Source organism: Panthera onca, chromosome D1, assembly GCF_046562875.1.
Source record: "Panthera onca isolate mPanOnc1 chromosome D1, mPanOnc1 haplotype 2, whole genome shotgun sequence".
NCBI classification, from domain to species: Eukaryota; Metazoa; Chordata; class Mammalia; order Carnivora; family Felidae; genus Panthera; species Panthera onca.
The window spans coordinates 48330139-48358119 of NC_138348.1; the positions used below are offsets into that span (position 1 = coordinate 48330139).

The 27981-nt window shown below is 36.6% G+C and overlaps 1 protein-coding gene and 1 pseudogene across 4 annotated transcripts in view; one reads left to right on the forward strand and one right to left on the reverse strand.

The window, feature by feature from the left end:
- Positions 1-27981, forward strand: part of SBF2 (SET binding factor 2) — a 490796-nt gene that overhangs the window by 22123 nt on the left and 440692 nt on the right. The window lies entirely within an intron of this gene.
- On the reverse strand, positions 20038-20578 carry LOC132661438 (10 kDa heat shock protein, mitochondrial pseudogene; annotated as a pseudogene).

Sequence of the window (27981 nt, forward strand, 5' to 3'; positions counted from 1 at the left end):
TAGGACTTGGAAATTCAGTATTGTCAAATGAACATACCTGGCTCTTCCAAACTTTTTCACCTTGGTCATTCACCCAAGTCAGAAACTTGCTACACTTTTTCTTTTCTCCCTCATTTTCACTTGAAAGTGTTTAATTTTTCTTCTTAAATTTTTCTTACATTCTTCTTTCTGTCTGTTCCTATAGTCAATGCCTTTCTTTTCCTGGAAGGGAAAATGGAAGGGTCTTTTTCCATTAGTATAAAGAGCACTCTGTTTGGACATAGATTTGGCTGCCTATAGTAGAGACCTAACATAAATGTCTTCAACAATATAGAAATTTATTTCTCTTTCACATAAAGGTCTGGGTCTAGACAGTTTTGGGTTTGTATAGGCTGCTTCCAGCTTTATTTATTTATTTTTTTTACTTTTTATGCTGATTATTTTGCTGACTTGTCTATCTCTCTATGAGCTCTTTTAAGATAGGAATTGTATCCTACTCATTTTTTAAAAATTCCTAGTCCCTAGTAAAGTACCTGGCACCTAAAAGATCCCTAGTAAATATGTGTGAAATGAATTTTGAATGAACAATTTACTTATGTGGGATGGCAACCTAAATGCTATCCTTTTCTGCTCCCTCCATGTCTTTAAATAGGTACTTTACCTAAAAAGAGAATTTTTAGTATAAATAGATCAGGTCTTTATACAACCGCTAAATCATTTATGCTCAGCTTTTTTTTCTGATAGGCTAAGTTTAATTTTTCTGAAGTGCTTTGATTATTAGAGTTAGAGATAAGGGAGACTGAGTCACTGTACAAATTATCGATGGGGGGAAGGGTAAATTATGGCTGCTGGCCATCCCTTCCTCATTATAAGGACTACTCTGGAGCCACGAAGAGAGGAGTGTGGCAACAGAACTGTTTTGGAATCTATTGACTGTTATGATCTTCAAGCTGTCTGCTATTTACAAATGTCCCTTAGTAGGCTTTACCTAAGATGAAAGCACAGTTATATAAGCACCTTGAATTATCTTGTAGTTATTATTTTTTATATTAATTTCATAAATTAATATAAAGACTTATTTGGGCATCTTTTCTCACATAGTGCTTGAGTTATATTTTTATTTATTTTTTAATGTTTATTTGTGTTAGAGAGAGGGAGATAGAGTGTGAGTGCGGGAGGGGCAGAGGGAGAGGAAGACACGGAATCTGAAGCAGGCTCCAGACTCTGAGCTGTCTGCACAGAGTCTGATGTAGGCTCAAGCTTACGAACCACGAGATCATGACCTGAGCCGAAGTCTGACACTTAACCGACTTAGCCACCCAGGTGCCTCAGAGTTATATTATTTTTTAATGTTAACTACGTTTTTGCTTTTTAGGGATAACAGAGTGTTCAAGTATTCCCTTACATATCCTATAAGAATTTTTGAATATGTTGAATGTGTTCCAGATACTTTAATTTCAGCCAGGATAAGTTTTCCATTTGATATGGCATATTCCTCTTTTTTACGTAGTTAAGGTAGTTTAACAAAATGAAAGAGAAAAATAGTATCAACTCAATAGGTGCAGAAAAACAGATTTGACAAAACTCAACATCCATTTATGATAAAAACTCTCAACAAAGTGTGTATAGAGAAGTGTACCTCAACATACTAAAGCCCACGTATGACAAACTCAGAGCTAACATCATACTCAGTGGTGACAAACTGAAGGCTTGGGGTGCCTGACTGGCTCAGTTGGTAAAGCATGTGACTGTTGATCTTGGGTTGGGAGTGTAAGCCCCATTTTGGGAACAGAGCTTATATTTTGAAAGGAACCCTGAGGAGAGCTTGGCTGTCTCAGTCAGTAGAACATGCAACTCTTGATCTTGAGATTGCAAGTTTGAGCCCCACATTGGGTGTAGAGATTACTTAAAAATAAAATCTTAAAAAACAAACAAACCCTGAAAGCTTTTTCTCTAAGATCAGGAACAAGATGGGAATGCCAGTTTTATTCAGCACATTATTGGAAGTCCTAGCCATAGCAATAAAGCAAGAAAAAGAAATAAAAGGCATTGACATTAGAAAGTAAGAAGTAAACCTGTCAGTATTTGCAGATGACATGATACCCATTTATAAAAAATCCTAAACTCTCCACCAAAAAAAGTGTTAGAACTAATAAACGAATTCAGTAAAGTTGCAAGATACAAAATCAGTATACAGAAGTCTATTGCTTTTCTTTATACTAATAACAAACTATCAAAAAGAAATAAGAAAGCAATCCCATTTACAATTGCATCAAAAAGAATAAAATACCTAGGAGTAAATTTAACCAAGGAGGTAAAACATCTGTATACTGAAAACTATGACACTGATGAAAGAAAATGGAAAAGACACAAATAAATGGAAAGACATTTTGTGCCCATGGTTTGGAAGAGTTAGTATTGTTAAAACTGTCCATACTATCCAAAGCAATCTATAGATTCAATGCAATCTTTATCAAAATTTCCTTGGCATTTTTCACAGAACTAGAACAAATAATTCTAAAATTTGTTCAGAACCATAAAAGATCCCAAATAGCCAAAGCTGTCTTGAGAAGGAAGAACAAAGCTGGAGGTATCACACTTCTTGATTTCAAACTCTACTACAAAGCTATAGTAATCAAACAGTATGATATTGGCTTTACAATAATGTCACACAGGGGCGCCTGGGTGGCTCAGTCGGTTAAGTGTCCAACTTTGGCTCAGGTTATGATCTTGTGGTTCATGAGTTCAAACCCTGCATTGGGCTCTGTGCTGACAGCTCAGAGCGTGGAGCCTACTTCAGATTCTGTGTCTCCCTCTGTGTCTGCACCCCCACCTTCAAAAATAAATAAAAATTGAAAAAATTTTTAAAAATAGACACAGATCAGTGGAACAGAATTGAGAACCCAGAAATAAGCCCACACATATATGGACAATTAATTATGACAAGGGAGAGATGCTTGGGTACCTCAGTCAGTTGAGCATCTGACTCCTGATCTTGGCTCAGGTTGTGATCTCATGGTTTGTGAGTTTGAGCCCCATGTGACGTTCCGCTTTGGGCTCTGCACTGACAGTGTGGGATTCTCTCTCTCGCCCTCTTTCTCTCTGCCCTTCCCCTGCTCTCGCACATGCACTCTCAAAATAAACAAACTTAAAAAAAATTTATGACAAGGGAGCCAAAAACATACAATGGAAGGAGGACAGTTTCTTCAATAAAATGTGTTGGAAAACTAGTCAACTGAATGCAAAAGAATGAAACTAAACCATTATCTTACACCATACATAAAAATTAACTCAGAATGGATTAAAGACTTGAATGTAAGACCTGAAATCATAAAATTCCTTGAAGAAAACATAGGCGGCAGTCTCGACATAAGTTTTAGTGATATGTTGTGGATCTGATGCCAAAGGCAAGGGTAAGGAAAGCAAAAATAAACAAATGGTACTACATCAAACCAAAAAGCTTCTGCGTATTAAAGGAAACCATCAAAATGAGAGAACATCCCAATGAATGGGAGAAGTTATTTGCAAATCATATATCTGCAAAGAGCTTAGTATCCAAAATATGTAAAGAACTCCTACAAGTCCCTGGTTGGCTCAGTCAGTGGAGCATATGACTCTTGATCTCAGGGTCATAAATTTTAGCTCCACATTGGGTGCAGAGATTGCTTTAAAAAAAAAAAGAACTCATACAACTCAACAATAAAAAACAAATCTGATTAGAGAAGGTCAGTGGAAGAATGCCTGGGTGGCTCAGTTGGTTAAGTGTCCGACTCTTGATCTTGGCTCAGGTCTTGGTCTTGGAGTCATGGGTTCAGGCCTCGTGTTGGGCTCTGTGCTGGGCATGAAGCCTATTTAAAAAAAAAAAAATGGGGGCAGAGGATCTGAATTGATGTGTTTCCAAAGAAGACATATAGATAGCCAGTAGGCACATGAAAAGATGTTTAATGTCACTAATTACTAGGGAAATGCAAATCAAAGCCACAATGAGATATCACCTCTCACCTGTTAGAATGGCTATTGTGAAAAAGCTAAGAGATAAGTGATAGAGAGGATATGGAAAAAGAGAGCCTGTGTACACTGTTGGGAAACAGTGTGGAAGTTCCTCAAAAAGTTAATTATAAATACATCAGGGGCACCTGGGTGGCTTAGTTGGTTGAGCATCCAACTCTTGATTTTGGTTCAGGTCATGATCCTGGGGTCATGGTATCGAGCCCTGTGTCATGCTCTGTGCTAAGCATGAAGCCTGCTTGAGATTCTCTCTCTTTCTTCCTCTGCCCTCTCCCTCACTCATGTGCTTTATCTCTAAAAAAATAATAAAAAATAAAATTTATAAAAATAACCAACTTGTTTGAGTACTAGCTTCATATCTTTTGGGGATAAAAATGTGGAATCATTAAAATTACTATAAAATATGAATGATATATGTGCTTATTACCTTTTGTCCATACCTAAATGTTGATTTCTTATGGTGGTATTTTTTGTTTACAGGAGGATTACAGAAGAGTCTTATATGTTTTATTATTGGCCTTTAACAGATGTAGACAGAAGGTATCTATAAAGTGATAGGAGATTTTAAGATCCTAAATGTTTATTGTGTATAATTTTTGCAGCAGGAAAGTAGTAATCCTTCTTTAGGATTAATTAAATGTTGTATTGAACAATGAGAAGATGTTGATCAATTTTAAAGAATGTCATCACTTTTTATGTGATTTTTCTGACTTACATGGTCATAAAATTAGTTTACACATAACTTCCCAGGGAAACCTTTGTCCTAAGATAAAGATCTGAGACCTCTGGTGTCAGAGGTCTTCACAGAATATTTTGAGAAAGCATCAACAGTTCATTTTGCACTGGTGAATTCAGTAGCCAAGAACTCAGAACAAAACAACAAAACCAAGGGCAACTTGGTTAAAAGTTATCATGGTTTTTACTTTAGTTTTCAGTATGTGTGTGTGTTGTGTATGCTGATAAATATATGTATTTATATTTTAGTTGAGTGACAGGTTAGCTGTCTTTTGGAAATTATGTCTCATAAAAGAATTTATACTTACATAGAAAGTATGATCAACATCACTACTGTCTTTTCTGTTCTATCAAGAGGCAGCTCCCAAGAGGCTTACACTCTGTTTTATAAATACAAGGCAGTATGTGAAAAGATAACTAACATAAAATTGCCAGGTGAGTGCTACAGCAGGAAGACTGAGGGTTCAGAAGGCTGAGGGTGACAAGAAAGGGTAGTGGAAATAATTGATTTTAAATTGAACATTGAGGGTGGGGCGCCTGGCTGGCTCAGGTGTTGGAGCATGCAACTCTTGATCTTGGGGTGGTATGTTTGAGCCCCACGTTAGGTGCAGAGATTACTTAAATAAAGAAACTTAATTTTAAGTAATCTCTGCACCCAATGTGGGGCTTGAACTCATGACCCCCTGAGATCAAGAGTCTCATGCTCTTCTGACTGAGCCAGCCAGGGTCCCCCAAAATAAAATCTTAAATAAAAACTTGAAACTTGAGGGATTAAATATATATTTTTTCTCTACATATGATTATGAAAAATTTCAAAGCTGTGAAGTTGAAGGAAGTTTACAGTGAACACTGCATGCATACTATCTATTTTGTACAATTTACATTTTACTATATTTTATTATTACATATTAATCCATCTGTTTAATTCCTCTGTCATCCATTTATTCATCTGCTTTTGGATGCATTTCAAAGTAAATTGTTGATATCATTATGCTTAATTATTAAACTTAGCATGCATATTATCAACATTCTAAAATGAAATATTCTTTTTTTTTTTCTTTTGATGTAAAATTTACATATAATGAGATACACAAATCTTAAGTTTACGTTTCTGGGAATTTTATGCACTGCATAACCCAGCCTCTTATCAAGATATAGTAGGGGCACAGTCAGTAAGCGTCTGACTTCAGCTCAGGTCATGATCTCATGATTCAAGGGTTTGAGCCCTGTGTTGGGCTCTGCACTGACAGCTTGGAGCCTGGAGCCTTGTTCAGATTCTGTGTCTCCCTCTCTCTCTGCCTCTCCCCAACTCACGTTCTCTTTCTCTCTCTCTCTCAAAAATAAATAAACATTAAGAAAAAGATACAGTATAGTACCATTACCTCAAAATGTTCCTTTATGCCTGTTCCCAGTCCATTCTTGCCCCTAACCTCCTAGAGGCAATCACTGTCACTGTTCTTTTTTTTCACCATAGATTAATTTTTCCATTCTAGAACTTTATATAAATGGAATCATACAGCATGTATACTCTTTTATGTAAGTCTTCTTTCACTCAGCATGGTTTTTAAAATTTATTTTTATTTTTAAAGTTTATTTTTGAAAGAAAGAGAGAGAGCGTGAGACCATAAGCGGGGGAGGGGCATAGAGAGAGGGAGACACAGAATCCGAAGCAGGCTCCAGGCTCTGAGCTGTCAGCACAGAGCCCAGTGCAGGGCTTTGACTCTTGGACTGCGAGATCATGATCTGAGCCAGTCAGAGGCTTAACTGACTGAGCCACCCAGGCGCCCCTCACTCAGCATGTTTTTGAGATGCATCCACATTGTTATATCTATCAAAAGTTTCTTCCTTTTTTTTTTTTTTTTTTTTAAGTTTATTTATTTTTGAGAAAGAGCACATGCTTGTGAGCACGCAAGCAGGGGAGGGGCAGAGAAAGAAGCAGGTGCCCCTCTTCTGTTTTTTTTTTTTTTTTAATTTTTTTTTTTTTAACGTTTATTTATTTTTGAGACAGAGAGACAGAGCATGAACGGGGGAGGGGCAGAGAGAGAGGGAGACACAGAACTGGAGCAGGCTCCAGGCTCTGAGCCATCAGCCCAGAGCCTGATGTGGGGCTCGAACTCACGGTCCGTGAGATCGTGACCTGAGCTGAAGTCGGACGCTCAACCGACTGAGCCACCCAGGTGCCCCTTTTTTTTTTTTAAATTTTTTTTTTTTTAACATTTATTTATTTTTGAGACAGAGAGACAGAGCATGAATGGGGGAGGGGCAGAGAGAGAGGGTGTTTTTTTTTTTAACTGTTAGTAATACATAGCAGTATATCCCTTCTTTTGATGGATACCTGGACTATTTAGTTTTTGGCCATAATGAATAAAACTGCTATGAATACTCTTATGAGTCTTTTTGTGAAAATATATGTTCATTTCTCTTGGGTAAATATTTAGCAGTTGAATTTTTGGGTCATAGGTGGGCATGTGTTTCATTTTATAAGAAAGTGCCCCAACCTGGTTGGCTCAGTTGATTAAGCGTCTGACTCTTGATTTTGGCTCAGGTTATGATCTCACATTTCATGAGATTGAGCCCCATGCAGGGCTCTGCACTGACTATGCAAAGCCTGCTTGGGATTTTCTCTCTCCCTCTCTTTCTGCCCCTCCCCTGCTTGCTCTCTCGCTCTCTCTCTCAAAAAATAAAAAATAAACTAAACTAAAAAATAAAATAAAATTTTGATATAATTTTTAAGGTTGATCTAACCAATTTCCTTGCTATCAAACAGAACCCAACTATCCAAATCAGAGGAGAATGATAAATACTTATTAAAATAACTATGAGTTATTCCTAGAAAGTATATAACTATTTTAATATATGAAGTTTATCTAATATGATCCAGGCATTAGTATGGTTAAAAACACAGTAAATGGTAATGAGATCACTTGTCTTTGGATTTGGCATTTTTTGTTATTAAAAGTCCTGAATAGGAGCTACTGTGTATTTGTTCTCTTTGTGTTTCTTGTTATTTTAGTAAGTCTGCAAATTGATTCCAGATATGATAACCTTAGAATAAAAGAAATAATTTATTATTTTATAAAATGGGTTTCTTTTGTTGTCAACTTTAAAAGTTGTTATGTTTTGGAATATTTTTTAAAATGTTGATCCTTTAGATAAGGCATATCTCATATTGATGTAACATTTTTACCCTGTTATGGAAAAATCATTTCATTAAGATCAAAGGTATTTTCAGAGTATTTGGTATTATATGCAAATTGTACGAAGGGTGAGAGATTCCCTAGAGTTAAGGCATTTTGTGGCTACAGTGGTCTAGTAAATTTAAAAAAACAGTTTACCAGATTTTTACATCCAGTAATAAGATTTATTTCTTCCTTCTTAGTTATGGTCTAAGGACAAGATTTTTATGTTGAGTGAAAGAAAAGAAGTGCATGCAGATTAATAGTATTAGCTAACATTTATTTAGCGCTTGCTATATACACAAAACACGTTACAAACATCTCATTTAATCCTCATAGCCTTACTCTATTTCCATTTTACAGATGGGAATTGGAGGCTGTAGGTAACCAGTCTAGAGTTATGCATCTTAGAGTAGAGGACCTGGGATTCAGTCCCAAGCATTCTTTCTATAGTCCATCCTCTTTTAACACCTGAACTGTACAGTTTCATTTCAGTAAAATAAATTAAAATTTCCTCATTTGAATTTAAATAAGATTGGTTGCAAGGAAAAGAGTTACTCAAGCTAGTTTAGTCAAAAGAGAGGTTATTATAAAGGGTACAGAAACGATCTAGAAATCCAAAGGCTCAGTTCATAAGAGCTAGCAATAACTCTCAAATGCAGGCATGTAGCTTGTCTGTTGCTCATCTCTACAGGACTTCTCTGTTCAACTCCCCTTTTTTTTCCCTGTTGGTCAGTTCCTTTGCTCCCTAGGGTTTCCTGTTCCTTTTCTAATTTCCTCTAGCTGTCCTACTGCCCCTCTATGACTCTGCCGGCCTGTCTGCTTTGTTTATCCCATTTCTTGGGATAAATCATATTGGCCTTTCTCACCTTTTTGAGGCAGACCACATAAGTGAATGGGCTGTCCTCTGGGTACCTATTCTATCCAGTCATTTCTGAATAGAGGTAAAGTCACATGATCCCAAACCTGGTCATTGACCCTCAACATGGCCATGACATTTTCACTGAGAAGTGGAGTATGAGTCAGCAGGTATCTTAAGATTTACCGATTAGACCTAGTTTAGGTGATTTATCAAAGAAAAGGATGGTCATGTGAAATTTTTTACTCGAAAATTTTCTTTTTTCATTTTAGTTTTATTAAGTATTTATTTTTGTAATAGAGAGAGAGAGAGAGAGAGAGAGAGAGAGAGAGAGAGAAAGAAAAAACGTGAATGGGGGAGGGACAGAGAGACAGGGAGACACAGAATCCGAAGCAGGCTCCAGGCTCTGAGCTGTCAGCACAGAGTCTGATGTGGGGGCTTGAACCAACAGACTACGAGGTCAGAACCTGAGCCGAAGTCGGATACCCAATCAACTGAGCCACCCAGGTGTCCCTAAATAAATATTTTCTAAGGTGCATTCCACAAAACAGTTCTAGGCAATGGCCTATGAAGAATGGTAACTTTGGCTAAATATATATGGAAAATTCTGCTTAATGTATTTACTTGTTGGAGATTCACAGTGTGGATTAGCATATTAAAAATTCTTAGAATACCTGCAATATGGAAATTTGATGATGTCTTTTTAATATAACATTTCCCACACATATTTGGTCACAGAACTGTTAATGTATGATAGTTACCTCACTGAGCAGTGCTTTGGGAAGCTCTGCATTAGAGTAACGTAAGAGTTTTTGTTTATTTTGTTTTGTGTGTGTGTGTGTGTGTTTAAGGATTAGTGTTATAGAATACTATTGGTAATTCTACTTGGCAGTCATTGACAGTAGAGGATGGTTGCTAAAAACATGGGCTTTGGCTTACATAGACAGGATTTTAATTTCAGCACTATCATTATATGTGATTTTGTATAAGAACTTAATCTTTTTGGGCCTCAGTTTGTTAATCTGTGGTATTTCCTGTTGGGTGCTTAGTGCAGTGTCTGACATGGTAAATACTTTATAAGTTGTGACATGTAAAACTACCTGTGTTTCTACTAGAAAATGTTTGGGTGCACCAGTTAGGGCAATCATTCTTCTATAGTAGGAAATTATCTTATATCCGAATAGTTTTATCTAGCGTAATTCATGTGTTAGACTTCATTTTAGATAAATATGGAATATATGTGGGTTCAAAAGAGAATCTCAATTCAGAGAAAAGATATTGTTGGGAGAGAGGCTATTAAATCTTCCACACCTGGGAGTAGAAAATATTGGGGTGGGTTAAGGGGGGAGGGTTACTGTTTAATATCAGCTCTATAGAAGTGTGAAGGTGTAGGGGGTGACAGTATGGTAGGAGATCATGGCCTACATATATACCACTGATACCAATCTGTTGTCCAATTAATTGTGGCAAAATGGAGGGGACTCATGACACAAAGTTTCATGGCTTCACACAAAGATCATGGCTTATAAACTAGCCTGATCCAAGAGCTGTACAGTAGTTCTTTCTTACAAAGTGGTGAATTAACTCAATGTAATCCTCTTCCTTACAGAATTTGACTATGAGGTAGCAAAGAAAGCAGTAAGCAGAAGCTTAGGACATTAGAAACACTGTAGTAGAGAAAGTAGTTATAGTGGAGAGTAAACATAACCACTGTCATAGTAGAGGCAGAATCAGAATGACAACGTTTAGAGTTCTTATTGGATACTAGTCTTACTTTATGCTGACTAGTGTTTCAGTTTTCAGTGAAGCCTAATTGTGGAGACTTTTCTTGTGCTTCCGTACTACGTCACATATTCTTGCACTAAACTTGCATTTGTGAAGTAACTTAAGTGAACTTGCATATAGTTTTGGCAATTGGAAAGAGCCCATCTTGTTTACTACTACCAGCTACATCCTTTAAAGCTGGGTGGGAGTAACAGGGACTTTGCCTGTGACATTACTGACCAGGGAAGGTAATAGAGGTTGTGCTTCCCTTTTTTGACATAGTTGCCCCAGTATTAGAGTGAAGAAACCTGGGTTAATGGCTCTGCCACCTATTAGCTGTGTATGATCTTTTTTTTTTTTAATGTTTATTTATTTTTGAGAGAGAGTGAGTGAGAGCACACAAGCTGGAGAGGGGCAGAGAGAGAGGGAGACTGAGGATCTGAAGCAGGCTCCATGCTGTCAGCACCTGATGTGGCCCATCACAGCCTGATGTGGGGCTTGAGCTCACAAACCGCAAGATCATGACCTGAGCCGAAATTGGATGCTTAACTGACTAAGCCATCCAGGGGCCCCTAACTATGTATGATCTTACATAACACTCTTAATTTCATGGGCCAGAGTTTTCTTTCTACAATTTGAATTAGTCAAATTGTTTTTCCCCCCAGAAAAGAAGCTTTTTAGCAAAAAGCATTGTTCACAGCATTTAGAAATGGTTAGAGATAGCAATAGATATGAAAAATGAGAGGAAATAGTATCCATCTGAACATTAAAATATTGGTGCAGCTTAACTAGTAAAGTCTAATAGTACTCAACATTATTCTACTCTTTTTTTTGTGAAAAAGGAATGATGGGGGGGTAATATATCTTCATAAGTGCGACATTAACTTGTCTACTTTTGTTACAGTGTGTTTGTTTTTGCTTTTTATTATATTTCAAATATTTATAACCATTTCCTCTAAGAATTTGACAAACAGATTTGCTTTTAATGCAGTGCTTTCCTAAGCTTTTTATCCAGAATCAACCTGATAAGTGGGGCAAAAGACCAAATGCTTTTTTTTTGTTTGAGAATCTTGATTTTAAAGTTTGCCAAACTAAATTATACTATGATTCACCATTAGTAATATTAGGTCAGGAGTCTTTCTTACCTCTTATGAGAAAAAGTGCCCTTTAGCAAAAACAATTGAAGACTACCCCCAAAGTAGTCATTGTACTCTTAATATTGATAGATTAATATTTAAGTATTGGTAGATGCTGTAATTTAGAGATTCTTTGTTATAATTTTCTGTTTCTCCATAGAATTGGGAACATAGCCAGGAACAAAAAGAAGCTTTGTAAAAAGAAGTATATATTTTTTGACAGTTTGCCTTCTTTATGCTTCTATGTATAATTTATAGAATCAGAAAACATTTGTTGCAAAGGTGTATAATCCAGTCTCTTATGGCAGGCCTCTATTCCTAAACATAGAGGTGTAGTCTGGATTTGTGTTAAGAAATGGGAAATTCTAGGGGTGCCTGGGTGGCTCAGTAAGTTAAGCGTCCCAGTCTTTTGTGTGGTGTTCAATTTTGCCTCCCACAGAACTTTTGGGATCTTATATATATATTCCTATTTTTTGAAGCTTCACTTCTTTAAATTGTTTTAATGATCATTTATTTTTGAAAGAGCATGAGTGAGGAAGAGAGGTAGAGAGAAAGGGAGACACAGAATCCAAAGTAGGGTCCAGACTCTGAGCTGTTAGCACAGAGTCCAACACGGGGCTCGAACTCATAAGCCATGAGATCATGACCTGAGCTGAGGTTGGACGCTTAACTGACTGAGCCACCCACATGCCCAAAAACTTCATGTCTTGTAGTGGGTCTTTTTGTATTCATTATTATAGATGTTCAGTAGCTCTTCCAAATTGGTAACTTGTGAATTTAAGTCCTTCCATTCTCCACTGTTTCTGTTCTCTTTTTGGAGCCCCAATTTTCATCTCTTTGGTTTTTGTTTTCTTTTTTGCTGTTCTGTTTCTTCCCTTTTTCTTCCATCTCCTTTTCATTTATACTGTCATTAAAAATATTTCAACAGCTTTTTTTGTTGCTGAATACTCCTTTTCATAACATTTTCTTCTTGGTTTTTTTTAATGGTTGCAATATCTTCTCTTATGTCTCTAAAGGTATTACTGACTTTATTTATTTATTTATTTAAATGTTTATTTTATTTTTGAGAGAGAGAGAGAGCATGAGCAGGGTAGGGGCAGAGAGAGAGGGAGACAGAGACTCTATCAGTGCAGAGCCTGATGTGGGGGCTCCATGCCATGATCTGTGATAGCATGATCTGAACTGAAATCAAGAGGCAGATTCTTAACTGACTGAGCCGCCCAGGCACCCCAAGATAGTACTGATTTGAAAAAATGTTTTTGTTTTCTTGAATATGTCTTTTTCTTCTAAGCCTCTGTGCCCTCCCTCCCCCTCCCCTTGCTTTGATCTTCCATGTTAGAGGCTTTCCTTAGCTTTCTCCTAATCTTGTACTCATTGTGAGGTTTTGGACTATTGGCTTCACTATTGGGTGATCATGCTGGGATTGGGTTTGATAACCTCCCCAGTTTTTTTTTTTAATTTTTAAAAAATATTTTATTTATTTTTGATAGAGAGAGACAGAGCACAAGTTGGGGAGGGGCAGAGGGAGAAGGAGACACAGAATCCAAAGCAGCCTCCAGGCTCCGAGCTGTCAGCACAGAGCCTGACGCGGGGCTCGAACTCACAAATTGCGAGCGAGATCATGACCTGAACCGAAGTTGGATGTTCAACGGACTGAGCTACCCAGCGCCCTGTGTTGTTTTTTTTTTTTTTTTAAACCTTTTATTTGTCAGATTTTCCAGAGTAGGATCTTTCCATTTCCTGCCTGGGAAGTATAGATTTGGTTGCCAGAATTCGGTGAGCCAGGTAGGGGAATATTTGAGATTGCAGAATTCACTATGTAAACTTTTATAAAATAAATATTCCCATAGGTGAGTTTCTGTCTTTTAAATCTTTTCCTGATGGTAAATCTCCACTCTTCTGCTGGGCTGGAACAAGGACAGTCACCCATGTACATAGAGACTATTTGGGGATCTACCAGTTTCTTAACTATGCTTTTAAATAGTTCTACTCACATTTCACTTCTAGAAGTATTTGGTACTGCCAACTACAGAGCTTGTTGGGGGTTTTGAAGTATAAATCAGGTAGCTTCTTGTCATCCCTTGTGATGGCATAAGATTTAATGTTCTGAGGTGAGCTAATTCAGCTAAATTTATCTGGCTGCTTTTTAACTTTTATTTATTTTTTAGTAGGCTCCATCCCCAAGATGCTTGAACTCAGGCCCCTGAGATTGAGAGTTGCATGCTCTACAGATAAGCCAGCCAGGTGCCCCCTGCTTTTCAACTTTTCAGCTTGCATTTTATCCTCTCTTGTTTTTTCCTTTTTCTTTGTGGTTGCATTGCTAATTATTGTTTCTTTGCTAGCACTCTCCTTTATTTTAAAACCTCTGAAACACCAGAAAAAAACTTCTAGTAATTTTATTTGCTTATTGACTAATACCCAGTCAGGTTTCTGCAAAATCATTTTAAATTTTCAGAATTTCCTGGATGTTAATTATTTTGCAAGATTTTGTTTGTGTTTTTACAATGAGATGTCAACTCTTAAAAAAGTGTTTTCAGATTAAGATAACATTTCTGACAAAAAGAATACAACTGAAAAATATGTACATGTGTCTGCTTTATTGGCTAGGGCTTATTCTGTTTTTCTTCCTTTTCCATTATAGTCATAAAAAATGATATGCTGTGAGTCTTTCCTCTGTAAGCTCTCAGCTCTACTTGTTGGCTAAGGCAGATATTAAACCAGAAGAGAAGGGGGTTCTGGTAAAAATAGTAAGAGAAAATGTAGCAATAATCATAAATGCGAGACTTTTTTTTTTCATGTGGCAAATATTTATTGAATACCTATTATGTGCCAGTAATGCATAAAATGAATGTGGTCCCTGCTCTTACGGAGTTGATAGTCAGTTGGAGAGACATTAAAAAAAAGTCTTAAATGACTGTTATCCACAATGTCAAACTATGTTAATGTTTACAAATACTCCAAAACAGTGTGCATCTCAATTTTAATGTGCATATGAATCTACTGGAGATTTGTTACAAATGTAGATTGTGATTCAGTAAGTCTGAGTTGAGGCCTGAGATACTGCATTTCTTTCTTAAAAAAATATCCTTTTTAAGGTTTGAGTTACATGTGATAAAATTCACACATTTTAGGTATATATGTTAACAACTTTTGACATATCTATCGCTATCTCTATCTCTATCTCTATCTCTGTCTCTGTCTCTATCTATCCTATTGTTACAACCACCCTAAAGACAGCAGTTTTAACAAGTTCCAGGTAATGCAAATACTGCTGGTTTGAGGGACCACACTTTTGAGTGTCAAGGTTATAATCATCAATTCAGACTTTAATCACTGAAACTGAGATAGCTTAATATCAACAAGAAGTTTTGGGTTGATTTTTATTTTAAAACTGGTCATGACTATATATGTACATTTTTAAATTGTTTTGAATTGAAAACGAAGTGTCATGAATTAAAAAGATACCAAAAACTGACCTGTTCTTGCCTCCTGGCTACAGTTTCCCTTTGGACAACCATTTCTTGCATATCCCTCCTTAGATATTCTGTACATATAGAAGTAATTATATATTTAAATTCTCCACTTACCTCCTCCTTTTTTACACACATGGCTGCTGTTCTAAAGACCTGTTTCTCTGATGCTTTTATTTCATTTCATTTCATTTCATTTCATTTCATTTCATTTCATTTGGGGGTGGGTGGGTGGAGAAAGAGTGAAAGAGAGGATTCCAAACAGGCTCTGTACTGTTAGCATGGAGCCCGATGCCGTGCTCTATCTCACTACTGTGAGATCATGACATGAGCCCAAATCAAAAGTTGGATGCTTAACTGTCTGAGCCACCAAAGTGCCCCTGATGCTTTTTATTTTTAAAATTAGATTTTATCTTTTATTTTGTAATTTAAAAAAAATTGAAGTGAAATTTATATAGCATAAAATGCATAGATCATCAGCATGCAATTTGAGCTTTAACAAATGAATACACTCTTGTAATGTAAATCCTAATCAAGACCTGATGCTTAACTTGGACAGGCTTCTGTCATGCTTATTTTGATGTTTCTAATTCTGTGATCATGATAGGATTTAATAAAGCATTAATGAACCACTGCTTTATTGGATATAGGACTCATAGGTGCTTTGAGATATCAACTACTTTAAAAGAAACTTTATTTTTTAGAGACGTTTTAGGTTCATAGCAAAATTAAAGGGAAAGTACAGAGTTCCCATACACCCTCTACTCCCACATGCATAGCCTCCCCCACTATCAACATCTTGCACCAGAGCAGGACATTTGTTACAGTTGATGAACCTAAATTCACACATCATAATCACTCAAAGTCCATACAAAATATAGAATAGTTTCACTGTCCTAAAAATCCTCTGTGTTCTATGTATTCATCTCTCCCTTTTTTCCTAACCCCTGGCAAACAATGATCTTTTTACGGTCTCCATAGTTCTACCTTTTCCAGAATGTCATATAGTTGATATCATGCCATATGTGGCCTTTTTCAAATCGGTGTCTTTCACTTAGTAATATGTATTTAGGGTCCCTGTATGTCTCTCCATGGCTTGATAGCTCATTTCTTTTTAGCTATGAATAATATTTCATTGTCTGCATGTTTATTAATCAAGTCACCTACAAGGACATCTTGGTTGCTTCCAAATTTTGGCAATTATGAATCAAGCCACTCTAAACATCCATGTGCAGGTTTTTGTGTGGACATACGTTTTCAACTCCTTTGAGTAAATTCCATGGAGCACAATTGCTGGATTGTATAGGAAGATTGTGTTTAGTTTTGTGAGAAACTACCGAAGTGTCTTCCAAAGTGGCTGTACCATTTTGCATTCCCTCCATCAATGAGTGAGAGTTCTTGTTTCATATTCTTAGCTACATTTGATGTTGTCAGTGTTTTGGATTTTGGCCATTCTAATAGATGTATAGTAGTATCTTATTGCTTTAATTTGCACTTTTCTAATGAAATATGGTGTTGAACATGCTTATTGCTGCATCTGCATATCATCTTTGGTGAGGTATCTCTTCAAGTCTTTTGCCCATTTAAAAATTATTGGGTTGTCCATTTTCTTATTGTTGAGTTTTAAGAGTTCTTTGTGTATCTATCTATATCTATATATATGTATACACACACACACACACACACACACACACACACATATATATATATATATATATATATATATATATATATATATATTTAAGTTTATTTATTTTGGAGGGGGAGAGCACAAGCAGGGGAGGGGCAGGAAGAGAGGGATCCCAAGCAGGCTCCACGCTGTCAGCTCAGAGCCTGATGCTGGGGCTCGATTCCATGAACTGAGCTCGATTCCAGAGCCTGAGGCTGGGGCTCCATCTTCCATGTGAGATCATGACCTGAGCTGAAACCAAGAATTGGACACTTAGCCAACTCAGCCATCCAGGCTGCCTTTGCATATTTTGGGTAACAGTCATTTATCAGATATATTGCTTATGGATATTTATTTCCCAGTCTGTGGCTTGTCTTCTCATTCTCTTGAATTAACTCACTTTTTAGAAGGGGATTCTGAAAAAGATTGAAGGGTAACGAAAGTTCTGATACAGAGAATGGTTTATAATTTTGTGATTAAAATTTTTTTAAATGTTTATTTTTTGAGAGAGAGAGAGAGAGAGACAGAGCACGAGCAGGGGAAGGGCAGAGAGAGTGAGGGAGACCCAGAATCCAAAGCAGGCTCCAGGCTCCGAGCTGTCAGCACAGAGCCTGACACAGTGCTCCAACCCACAAACTGTGAGATCATGTCCTGAGCCAAAATCAGATGCTTAGCCAACTGAGCCACCCAGGCAGCCCTATAATTTTATGATTTAAGATAGATCTCTAGGGACACCTGGCTGATTCAGTTGGTTTAGCATCTGACTCAATTTCCCCGTAGGTCATGATCCCAGGTCTTGGGATTGAGCCCCATGTTGGGCTCCACACTGGGCTTGGAGCCTGCTTGGAATTCTCTCTTTCTCCTTTTGTTCCTCTCCTCTGCTCTCTCTCTCTCTCTCGCTCTCTCTCTCTCGCTCTCTCTCTCTCGCTCTCTCTCTCTCTCTCTAAAACAAAACCAAAAACAAAAACAAAAGAGAGTCTTCAGATAAAAAAATTTGGAAGTACTACTTACACATTCAGAATCACTTAAGATTTTTATTAATTTTGTGAAATACATATCAGTTGCATTAACCTGTATATTATTTTAAAAAGAAAAACACTTTAGTTACTCTCCATTGTCAACTTTTTTTTTTTTTTTTTTAAGATTTTAATCTCTATATTCAACATGGGGCTCAAACTTACAACCTTAAGATCAAGAGTAGCATGCTTTATTGGCTGAGCCAGCCAGGCATCCCCCACTCTGTTGTCTACTTAATAAAATTCTTTCATTATCTTTCTTGAACACATTTCCAATTTTTATTGTTATTGTTTTCCTTTATAGATGATATATAATACATCAGCCAAATTGAACCATTCTGTATTTCCCACAGGGCCTTTGTTCTGTCTTTCTCCTCTCTATTCAAAAATCTTCTATCCTTTAATTCAAGTACTACCTTTTCATGATACCTTAAGGAAGACTTTGAATCTAACCTAAGAGTATGGTACAAAATATGCAAAACTTAGTATCTAATGATGTTTGTTGTAGCATTATTTATAGTAGCCAAGTAGTGGAGACCACCATGATGTTTAGCAACAGTGGAACAATTATAATGAAAAATGATGTATAGTAGGGCCATATAGAAACATGGAGAGATGATTATGGTATAGTTGGGGGTAAAAAGCCAAATACCAAAATCATGCATGCAAAGTAATTACAGTTCTGAAACAAAAAACAAATGAAAATAGATGAAATGAGGAAGTACACCAAAATAAGTTTTATTAGAGTGGTAGAATGACATGTGCATTTTTTTCTCATTTTATAAATTTTATGTAATACATGTAAAATTAAATAATAATGAATTTTTATGGTAAATATTTGTGCATTTTATTTTACTGTTTAAACGTTTGGTCAAAGCACTGTTAGGAAAACCCCAAAATGAAGCACATAAAGTGTTGAATATTGGGTAACTGCATTGTAAGAGTTTGCAGTGTTTTATAGTTAGCTATAAAAGTTATATCTTTTAGTGATCAGGAGAGCTAGGAGACATCTGAATGTGATGTTTGGATATGGCAGAATTGGTGAAATTTTAATCTTCTAGTTTCTGGCTCTTTGAAGAAAAAAACATTCTTAAAAAATCATGGGGTATTGCCTGTGAGAAGAAAAGAAGGTAAAATAAGATGAGAGTGCATCTTTTTTTTTTTCCTTTTTCTTTTTTTAAGTAGGCTCCATGTCCAATGTGGGGCCCAAAGTCACGACCCTGAGATCAAGAGTTGCAGGCTACCAAATGAGCCATTCAGGTGCCCCAAGATGCGAGGGCTGATGAATGAAGATATTGAAAGGACATAGGAAAGGGAAGGGCAGCCATATAAATAGAGATGACTATAAAAGAGAGACACCAGAGTGTAAAAATAGTGTGGAGAAGGCCAAAGCTTGGAATGAAGCTTGTGACAAATGCTTAAGTCCATAAAAAGCTTTTAAAATTATTTTAATAGCAATAACAACAAAGACAGAAAGAATAGTCCTGCTGTTTGGACTATAGTGTTATGTTAGTAAATTGTCAGAGAAAGCAGAGCATTTCTGTTCCCATTTGGCTTTGATCTTTTATTTAAAGGAGAATTATCTCTATTTTTATTTTTATTTGAATATAGTTGACATACAATGTTACATTAGTTTCAGATGTACAATGTAGTGATTCAACACGTTTATAGTTATGCTGTGCCCACCACAAGTGTAGCTACCATCTGTCACCATACAATGCTATTACAGTCCAAGTGAGTATATTCCCTAAACCGTACCTTTTATTTTCATGACCTGTTAATTCCATTACTGGAAGCCTCTACCTCTTTCTCCTCTTCACTCATTTTGCCCATAACCCCACCTGCTTTTCCTTTGGCAATCATCGGTTTGAAGGAGAATTATTTTTATTTTATTTTTTTGTAATTTTTAAAATGTATTTATTTTGAGAGCGGGAGTGAGAGCAGAGAGGGGCAGAGAGAGAGGGAGAGAGAGAGAATTCCAAGCAGACTCTGTACTGTCAGCACAAAGCCCAATTCAGGGCTTGAACCTACAAACCACAAGATCATGACCTGAGCTGAAATCAAGAGTCAGACGCTTAACTGACTGAGCCACCCTGGCACCCTGAAGGAGAATTATTTTTATAATAAAGAGGATAAAAGGGCTATTGTTCTTTTATAGTTACTTATCAAATATATTTATTATGTAAGATTTCCATGTTTATTGTAAATTTATTAAAATTTTTTGGGGATACCATTAGTTTATTATAAAAGAGAGACATGAGAATTATTTACATGATGAAAGATTTCACAACTTCACTGGAATGGTCAGCTTCACTTCATGCCATTTCAATAATGATTTATTTCAGTCTACATACCTTCCAAGAATGTCACCATCTCTAAATAAGAAATAATCCTTGTCATCTAGAACTACTTTGGTGCCTCCGTATTCTGGGAGAAGAACTTTATCTCCAGCTTTCACACTGACTGGTTGATCTCTCCACCCTTTCCTTTAGAGCCTGATCCAACAGCTACTACTGTTGCTTGCAAAACTTTTCCTTGAGATTTTTCTGGAAGCATAATGCCTCCTTTGGTTACAGTTTCAGCTGCACTCCTTTCAACTAAAACTCTGTCAAAGAGGGGAAGAAACTTCATAAACGCTTGTCCTGCCATGACTCTGGCCGCTGCAGTTCCTACTCTGCTCTGGAGTTGCTGCGGCTGCAGTGAGACCCGCAGTCCGACCCCCGGGCCACGTGAATGTGGGAAAAGCTCCATGTTTATTGTAAATTTAAAAGACAGACTTGTATGGGAAGAAACACACCACCCATATTTATGCCACTCAGGTATAACTATTACTGATATTTTCTTGTGCACCCTCCCAGAATTCTTTTGAGCATAATGTATATATGTATGCAGCATATTTTTTATAAAAAAGGGATGAAACTGCTATTCAGTAGTTTCTTCTTTTTCTCAGAAGTTAATTTCCTCAGAATATGTTCCAAAGTTTTCCATGTTGGTAAATGGAGACTGCACCATCTTTTAAAAAGCATTTATTAAATTACAGCATGTATGCACGAGAGTATGCAAACTGCACAGCTCAGTAAATAATCTTCAAAATAAATATACTCATATAAACACCACTCAATTTAAGAATTAGACCATTATTAGTACCCTAGAAGCCCTAATTATGCTCTTTTCCAATCATTAACCCTTCCTCCTCTCCAGAGATACACTGTTCTGATTTCTAATTCCATAGATTACTCTAGCCTGTGTTTGTACTTCATATGAATATGAATATAGTAAATATGAATATGGTAAATATTCTTTTGTTTCTTCTGTCACTCAACATTATATTTTGAGGTTCATCTATGTTGTATGCAGTTGTGGTTTTTTATTGTTGTGTAGTATTCCAGTTTATGAACAAACCACAATGCATTTATCCATTCTACTATTGATAGACTTTGAGTTATTTGTAGTTTATTCTGTTTACCACTATACATACATAGTGCACATAGTTTTGTGCCTGGGAGATAACAGGCATTCAATAAGTGTTTATTGAATTTAAGAATGAAATGTCTCACATTTCTTTATGATTACTACTGAATGTTCTCCAAGTTATAAAATGTTAGTAATATACTTTTATCTTCTTCCTGCTAGTGCAAAGACCTTGGAATACTTTAACACCATTTATCCCTCCTGACTTGTATGCTGCTACTATAGTTTAGTTTTGTTTAAAATTTAAATCCTGTAGGGGTGCCTGGGTGGCTCAGTCGGTTGAGTATCTGACTCTTGATTTTGGCTCAGGTCACAGTCCCAGGGTTGTGGGGTTGAGCCCTGCATCAGGCTCTGCTCTGAGCTTGGGGAATGCTTTAGATTCTTTCTCTCTCTCCCTCTACCCCCTTCCCTCCCCACTCCAAAATAAAATAAAATTTTAAAAGATTAAAAAAAGATTTAAGCCATATAGAACAGTCAGTATTCATTTAGGTTTACTTACAATTTATTCTTTCTGTTACTCCTTTTTTTCCCCCCCTTCCTGCTTCTCCAAGTCTGCTTCTCCAGACTTCATCTGGCATAAATTTTCTTCTGCTTGAAGCAAACTTTACTTGTAATAGTGCCAAAGTAGGAGCAAGCCAAATGTCTTTAATCAGATGAATGTATAAACAAATTGAGGTATATCCATGTATACAGTCGAATACTACTCAGCAATAAAAAGGAACAAACTATTTTTATTAATTTTTATTAAAATTTTTTTTCAAAACTTTACTTTCGGGGGGGGAGGGGGAGAGAACGAGTGGGGGAGGAGCAGAGAGAGAGAGAGAGAGCGAGAGAGAGAATCCCAAACAGGCTCTGCACTGTCAGCACAGAGCCCAGTGTCGGGCTTGATCTCATGAAACATGAGATCATGACCTAGTGATGAGCCAAAATTAAAAGTCAGACACTTAACCAACTGAGCCACCCAGGTGCCCCACAAACATTTTATTTTATTTTATTTTATTTTATTTTATTTTATTTTATTTTATTTTATTTTATTTTTTAACTTCTATTTGTTTTTAATGTTTATTATTATTTTTTTTTTAAATTTTTTTTTTTAACGTTTATTTATTTTTGAGATAGAGAGCATGAACGGGGGAGGGTCAGAGAGAGAGAGGGAGACACAGAATCCGAAACAGGCTCCAGGCTCTGAGCTGTCAGCACAGAGCCTGACGCGGGGCTTGAACTCACGAACCGCGAGATCATGACCTGAGCCGAAGTCGGACGCTTAGCCGACTGAGCCACCCAGGTGCCCCTTAATGTTTATTATTGAGAGAGAGAGAGAGAGAATGCATGCATGCATGAGTAGGGGAGGGGGAGAAAGAGAGGGAGACTGAGGATCTGAAGTGGGCTCTGTGCTGACAGTAGAGAGCCCGAAGCAGCGCTCAAACCCAAGAACCATGAGATCATGACCTGAGCTGAAGTTGGATGCTTAAGCAACTGAGCCTCTTAGTTGCCCCCAAAAGGAACAAACTATTGTTATACACAATCACATAAAAGAGTCTCAAAATAATTATACTGAGTTTTCTTTGTGGGAATTTTTTTTTTTTTTATGTTTTTATTTATTTTTGAGACAGAGACAGAGCATGAGCAGCGGAGGGGCAGAGAGAGAGGGAGACACAGAATCTGAAGCAGGCTCCAGGCTCCTAGTGGTCCGCACAGAGCCCGACACGGGGCTCGAACTCACGGAGTGTGAGATCATGACCTGAACTGAAGTTGGATGCTTAACCAACTGAGCCACCCAGGCGCCCCTCTTTGTGGGAATTCTAAGAATGCTCTGTTCTTGTTTGAAAGTGTTTATTTCACATTATGCTTGAAAGATATTTTTTCAGGGAATAGAATTCTATTAGATATTATCATTCAGCAGTTTGAGGATGTGTTTCTGTTGTGTTTTGGTTTCTATTATTTTTATTGAAGGTAGCAGACAGTCTAATTTTTTTTCCATGAAGGTAATCTGTTTCCTTCCTCTAGTTGCTTTAAGCATTTTTTCCCTTTGTTTTTGTCTTTGAACGTAGTATGATTTTCTTTGTACTTATTTGCTTGAATTTCATTGGGCTTCTTGTATCTCTATCATGATGATTAAAATCATTTTTTAAGAATTTTAAGCCATTATCACTTTGCATGTTCTTTCCCATTTTCTTCCTCCTTTTGGAATTTTTGATTTTCCCACTATACCCTCCTCTGTCTCTTGCACCCTTCCTTTTGTTTTTGTTATATTTTATCCTTTTGTCTCTTTGTGTTTTATTCTGCATATTTTCTTTTGATCTATATTCTGAGCTGCTGTTAATCCCACCCATGGAATTCTTAATTTTGGTTAATTGTATGCTCCAATATTAGATTATTTATTTGGTTCTTTGATGATTTTGTCACTTATGCCTTTTATTTCCTTGAACACATTTAGCATGTTTTTTTTCAGGTTTATTGAGATACAATTGATGTAAAATAAACTGCACATCTTTAAAATGTGCAGTGTGATGAGTTTTGATATGTATGATCATCACCACAATCAACATAATCATAATCATTACTCCTGTAAGTTTCTTCATGTGTCTTTATAATTCTTGCCTCCTATTGCTTTCACCCCTGCTATTCCCTGTCCCTAAGTAACCACTGATCTGCTTTCTGTTGCTACAAATTACTTGTATTTTTGGAAATGTACAGTATGTACTTTTTGGGGAACTTCTTTCACTTTGAATAATTATTTTGAGATTCATCCATGTGGCTGTGTGTATTAAATAGTTTCTTTTTATTGCTGAGTAGTATCCTGTTGTATGTATATATCTAAGTTTGTTGATCCATTTATCTATTGAAGGACATTTCGGTTGTTTCTGGTTTTTGGCTATTACAATAAATAAAGGTGCTAAGGAACATTCTTATATAGGTCTATGCATGGACATAAGGCATGGATATTTTTTAGTCTGTTTCTGATAACTGTGTTTTCTGGATCCCTGTCAGGGAATCTATTGTTGCTTTAAAAAAAGATCTTTCTGGATCTTTCTCAGATCTTTCTGAGCCTGGGTGGCTCAATTGGTTAAGCATCTGACTTCGGCTTAGGTCATAATCTCACGGTTTGTGAGTCTGAGCCCCACATCGGTCTCTGTTTTGACAGTTCAGAGCCTAGAGTCTGCTTCGGATTCTGTCTCCTTGTCTCTTTGCCCTTTCCCCGCTCCCTGCTCGCACTGTCTCTCTCTCTCTCTCAAAAATAAAAAATAAACATCAAAAAAAACAACTAAAAACTCTTTCCTTTTATGCCTAGTCATATTTGATTTATATTGGATGTTATGAATAGAAGAGTTATAGAGATAACTTGAGGTTTAAGTGTAAACATTTATGGTTGCTTCTAGCAGGCGACTAGAGACACTAGTGATTCTGTATCACCTTAATTCAATTTTAAGTACTGAGATGATTACAGGATGATACAAGAGAAACTGCATAAGTCTGCCAGTTGATTTTTCAGCAGAAACTTTTCAGGCCAGAAGGGAGTGGCATGATATATTCAGAGTGATGAAAGGGAAAAAACCTACAAGCAAGAACACTCTGCTCAGCAAGATTATCCTTCAGAATAGAAGGAGAGATAAAGAATTTCCCAAACAAAAGTTAAAGAAATTTATCATCACTAAATCAGCCTTTCAGGAAATGTTAAAGGGAATTCTTTAAGTGTAAAGAAAAGGCCGTAAGAAGGAAGAAAATTACAAAAGGAAAAAATGTCACAGGTAAAAGCAATTGTATTAAAGGTAGTAAATTAATTACTTATAAAGCCAGTATGATGGTTAAAACACAAAAGTAGTAAAATCAGTTATGTCCACAAAAATTACCCAAGGGATACACAAAATAAAAAGATGTAAAATATGACATCATCTACATAAAACATTGGAGAAGAGAGTAATAATTTAGTGCTTTTAGGATGTGTTCAAATGTAAGTGACAGTCAACTAAATAGAGACCACTGTGCACTTAAGATGTTATATACTAATCAAGTGGTAACCAAAATCAAAAACTTGTAATGCATACACAAAAAATAAAGAGAATGGAAGGGCGCTTGGCTGGCTTAGTTAGTGGAGCATGACTCTTGATCTCAGGGTTGTGAGTTTGGAGTCACAAGTTCAAGCCCTACTTTGGGGAGAGTTTAATTAAAAAAAAAGAGAGAGAGAGAGAGAGAGAAAATGGAATCCAAGCATAACACTAGAGAAAGCCATAAAACCACAAGGTGAGAGAGCAAGAGAAGAAGAAAGGAATACGGAAGAACTACAAAAACAACCAAAGAACAACTAATAAAATGGTAGTAAGTACATACCTATAAATAATTACTTTAAATGTAAATGGATTAGTGTTACACTCAAAAGACATAGGGTGACAAAATGGATAAAAAAACAAGACCCATCTAGATGTTGCCTACAAGAGACTAATTTCAGACTGAAAGATACATACAGAATGAAAGTAAAGGGATGGAAAAACATATACCATGCAAATGGAAGTGGGGGGGGGAAAAAGGCCAGGGTAGCAGTGCTTATCAGACAAAATAGGCTTCCTGCCTTCCTGCCTTCCTGCCTTCCTGCCTTCCTGCCTTCCTGCCTTCCTGCCTTCCTGCCTTCCTGCCTTCCTTCCTTCCTTTTAAATGTTTGTTTTTGAGAGGGGAGAGCTTGAGTGGGAGAGGTGCAGAGAGAGGGACAGAGGATCTGAAGCAGACTCCATGCTGACAGCAGATAGCCTGATGCAGAGCTTGAACTCATGAACTGTCAGATGCTGAACCCACTGAACCCCCTTATTTATTTGGTTTTAATTTAAATCCCAGTTAGTTAATGTATAGTGTAGTAATTGTTTCAGGAGTGGAATTTAGTGATTTATCACTTACATAAAACACCCAGTGCTCATCCCAACTTAATTCCTGTCACTCACTTAGCCCATCCCCCCCCCCAACTCCCCTCCAGCAACTTTCAGTTTGTTCTGATTTAAGAGCCTCTTATGGTTTGCCTCCCTCTCTGTTTTTATCTTATTTTTCCTTCCCTCCCTCTATGCTCATCTGTTTTGTTTCTTAAATTCCACATATGAGTGAAACCATATTATTTGTGTTTCTTTCACTGACTTACTTTGTTTAGTATAATACACTCTAGTTTCATCTACATTGTTGCAAATGGCAAGATTTCTTTTTTTGATTGCCAGGTAATATTCAGTGTGTGTGTGTGTGTGTGTGTGTGTGTGTGTGTGTGTATACACACCCCACATCTTCTTTATCCATTCATCAGTCAGTGGACATTTGGGCTCTTTCCATACTTTGGCTGTTGTCAATAGTGCTGCTATAAACATTGGGGTGCACGTTCCCCTTCGAATCAGCATTTTTGTATCATTTGGATAAATACCTAAAAGTGCAATGGCTGGGTCGTAGGGCCATTCTGCTTTTAATTTTTTGAGGAACCTTCATATTTTCCAGAGTGGCTGCACCAGTTTGCATTCCTACCAACAGTGCAAAAGTGTTCCCTTTTCTCTGTATCCTCACCAACATCTGTTGTTTCCTGAGTTGTTAATTTTAGTCATTCTGACAGGTGTGAGGTGATATCTCATTGTGGTTTTGATTTATATTTCCCTGATGATGGGTAGTCAGACAAAATAGACTTTAAAACAAAGACTGTAGCAAGAGACAAAGACACTACATAATGATAAAAGGACCAATCAAACAAGAGGATATAGTAATTGTAAATATCTATGCACTCAACATAGGAGCACCTGAATTCATAAAGCAGTATTAAATAGGCATAAGGGAAGAAATTGACAGTAATACAGTGATAGAAGGGGAGCTTAACACCTCACTTACATCAATGGATAGATCATCCAGACAGAAAATTAATGAAAACAGTGGCTTTGAATGACACATTTGACCAATAGACCTAACATATCTATATATACAGAACATTCTATGTCCAAACAGCAAAATACACATTCTTTTCAAGTGCATGTGCAACATTCTTCAGGATAGATCACATGTTAGGCCACAAAACAAATCTCAGTAAATTTAAGAAGATTGAAATTATGTCAGGCATCTTTTTGACAACAATAGCATGAAATTAGAAATCAATTAAAAGAAAATCGTAAAAAAACATGTATAGGTCAAATAATATGCTGCTAAACAGCAAATGGGTCAACAAAGAAGTCAAAGAGGAAATTAAAAATACATGGAGACAAATGAAAATGAAAACAAATGGTTCAAAATCTTTGGGATGCAGCAAAAGCAGTTCTAAAATGTGTTTATAGTGATATAGGCCTACCTCAAGAAAAAGAAAAAAATCTCTAACAACCTAAAGGAGCTAGAAAAAAGAACAAACAGAGCTCAAAAATAGTAGAGGGAAGGAAATAATAAAGATTAGAGTGGAAATAAATAAATAAATAGATAGATAGATAAATAAATAAAAAGAAAAGCTCAATGACACCAATCTTGTCTTTGAGACAAGTTGGTAAACCTTTGGTCAGACTCATGAAGAAAAAAAGATAAATAAAATCAGAATTGAAGGTGGAGAAATGACAATTGACACCACAGAAATACAAAGAATTATGAGAGTATTATGAAAAGTTATGTGTCAACAAATTGGACAACCTAGAATAAATGGATAAATTCCTAGCATACAATCTTCTAAAACGGAATCAGGAAGAGGGAGAAAATCTGAACAGATT